Here is a 2,785-nt window from a genome sequence, read left to right as displayed (position 1 = left end):
AAGAAGGGAGGAGAAGAAGAAGAAAATGGAGGAAGAAGGGAATGGCTTTGTGTTCGGCCATGTATGGGGGAAGAAGTGGTGTTTAGGGTATGAGTGGTGAAGAGAAAGATGGGTTTTGATGGGTGAAGGGTTTTGGGGAAGAGGTATTGAGGTGATTGGTGAATGGGTGAAGAAGAAAGAGGGTGGTGGGGTGTTGATGGGGATCCTGCGGGGTCCACAGATCCTTAGGTGTCAAGGAAAAGTCATCCCTGCACCAAATGGCATTCAAAAACACGTTTTGAGCCAATTCTGGCGTTAAACGCCGGGCTGGTGCCCATTCCTGGCGTTTAACGCCAGGTTCTTGCCCTTTTCTGGCGTTTAACGCCAGTCTGGTGCCCCTTTCTGGCGTTAAACGCCCAGAATGGTGCCAGACTGGGCGTTAAACGCCCAATTGCTAGCCTCACTGGCGTTTAAACGCCAGTGGGTTCTTCCTCCAGGGTGTGCTGTTTTTTTTCCTGTTTTTCATTCTGTTTTTGCTTTTTCAATGGATTTTGTGACTTCTTATGATCATCAACCTACAAAAAACATAAAATAACAAAAGAAAATATATAAAATATAATCATTGGGTTGCCTCCCAACAAGCGCTTCTTTAATGTCAATAGCTTGACAGAGGGCTCTCATGGAGCCTCACAGATACTCAGAGCAATGTTGGAACCTCCCAACACCAAACTTAGAGTTTGAATGTGGGGGTTCAACACCAAACTTAGAGTTTGGTTGTGGCCTCCCAACACCAAACTTAGAGTTTGACTGTGGGGGCTCTGTTTGTCTCTGATTTGAGAGAAGCTCTTCATGCTTCTTCTCCATGGTGACAGAGGGGTATCCTTGAGCCTTAAACACAAAGGATTCTTCATTCACTTGAATGATCAGTTCACCTCCATCAACATCAATCACAGCCTTTGCTGTGGCTAGGAAGGGTCTGCCAAGGATGATGGATTCATCCATGCACTTCCCAGTCTCTAGGACTATGAAATCAGTAGGGATGTAATGGTCTTCAATCTTCACCAAAACATCCTCTACAAGTCCATGAGCTTGTTTTCTTGAGTTGTCTGCCATCTCCAATGAGATTCTTGCAGCTTGTACCTCAAAGATCCCTAGCTTCTCCATTACAGAGAGAGGCATGAGGTTTACACTTGACCTTAAGTCACACAGGGCCTTCTTGAAGGTCATGGTGCCTATGGTACAAGGTATGGAAAACTTTCCAGGATCTTGTCTCTTTTGAGGTAATTTCTGCTTAGACAAGTCATCCAGTTCTTTGGTGAGCAAAGGAGGTTCAGTCTCCCAAGTCTCATTTCCAAATAACTTGTCATTTAGCTTCATGATTACTCCAAGGTATTTAGCAACTTGCTCTTCAGTGACATACTCATCCTCTTCAGAGGAAGAATACTCATCAGAGCTCATGAAAAGCAGAAGTAAGTCCAATGGAATCTCTATGGTCTCATTTTGAGCCTCAGATTCCCATAGTTCCTCATTGGGGAACGCATTGGAGGTCAGTGCACGCCCATTGAGGCCTTCCTCAGTGGCGTCCACTTCCTCCCCTTCCTCTCCAAATTCGGCCATGTTTATGGCTTTGCACTCTCCTTTTGGATTTTCTTCTGTATTGCTTGGAAGAGTACTTGGAGGGAGTTCAGTAATTTTCTTACTCAACTGTCCCACTTGTGCCTCCAAATTTCTAATGGAGGACCTTGTTTCAGTCATGAAACTTTGAGTGGTTTTGATTAGATCAGAGACCATGGTTGCTAAGTCAGAGGGGTTCTGCTTAGAATTCTCTGTCTGTTGCTGAGAAGATGATGGAAAAGGCTTGCTATTGCTAAACCTGTTTCTTCCACCATTATTGTTGTTGAAACCTTGTTGAGGTTTCTCTTGATTCTTCCATGAGAAATTTGGGTGATTTCTCCATGAAGAATTATAGGTGTTTCCATAGGAATCTCCTAGGTAATTCACCTCTTCCATTGAAGGGTTCTCAGGATCATAAGCTTCTTCTTCAGATGAGGCATCCTTAGTACTGCTTGGTGCATTTTGCATTCCAGACAGACTTTGAGAGGTCAAATTGACTTGTTGAGTCAATATCTTGTTCTGAGCCAAAATGGCATTCAAAGTATCAATCTCAAGAACTCCTTTCTTCTGACTTGTCCCATTGTTCACAGGATTTCTTTCAGAAGTGTACATGAATTGGTTATTTGCAACCATTTCAATGAGCTCTTGAGCCTCTGTAGGTGTCTTCTTCAGATGAAGAGATCCTCCAGCAGAGCTATCCAAAGACATCTTGGATAGTTCAGAGAGACCATCATAGAAAATACCTATGATGCTCCATTCAGAAAGCATGTCTGAGGGACACTTTCTGATTAATTGTTTGTATCTTTCCCAAGCTTCATAGAGGGACTCACCATCCTTCTGTCTGAAGGTTTGGACTTCCACTCTAAGCTTACTCAATTTTTGAGGTGGAAAGAACTTTGCCAAGAAGGCATTGACTAGCTTTTCCCAAGAGTCCAGGCTTTCTTTAGGTTGAGAGTCCAACCATATTCTAGCTCTGTCTCTTACAGCAAAAGGGAATAGCATAAGTCTGTAGACTTCAGGGTCTACCCCATTAGTCTTGACAGTGTCACAGATTTGCAAGAATTCAGCTAAGAACTGATGAGGATCTTCCAATGGAAGTCCATGGAACTTGCAATTCTGTTGCATTAGAGAAACTAATTGAGGCTTAAGCTCAAAGTTGTTTGCTCCAATGGCAGGGATAGAGATGCTTCTC

General features: G+C 43.4%; 1 non-coding gene across 1 annotated transcript; it reads left to right on the top strand.

The window, feature by feature from the left end:
• The first annotated feature begins 2,355 nt into the window (after window positions 1-2,355).
• On the top strand, window positions 2,356-2,463 carry LOC130954060 (small nucleolar RNA R71). Its single transcript, XR_009076163.1, has one exon. It is a non-coding gene; the product is annotated as a small nucleolar RNA R71 (small nucleolar RNA).
• Window positions 2,464-2,785: the final 322 nt, after the last annotated feature.

Source organism: Arachis stenosperma, chromosome 1 (genome assembly GCF_014773155.1).
Source record: "Arachis stenosperma cultivar V10309 chromosome 1, arast.V10309.gnm1.PFL2, whole genome shotgun sequence".
NCBI lineage: Eukaryota > Viridiplantae > Streptophyta > Magnoliopsida > Fabales > Fabaceae > Arachis > Arachis stenosperma.
Note: the sequence above shows the minus strand (reverse complement) of the source record. Positions and strands in the feature narration are given on the sequence as shown.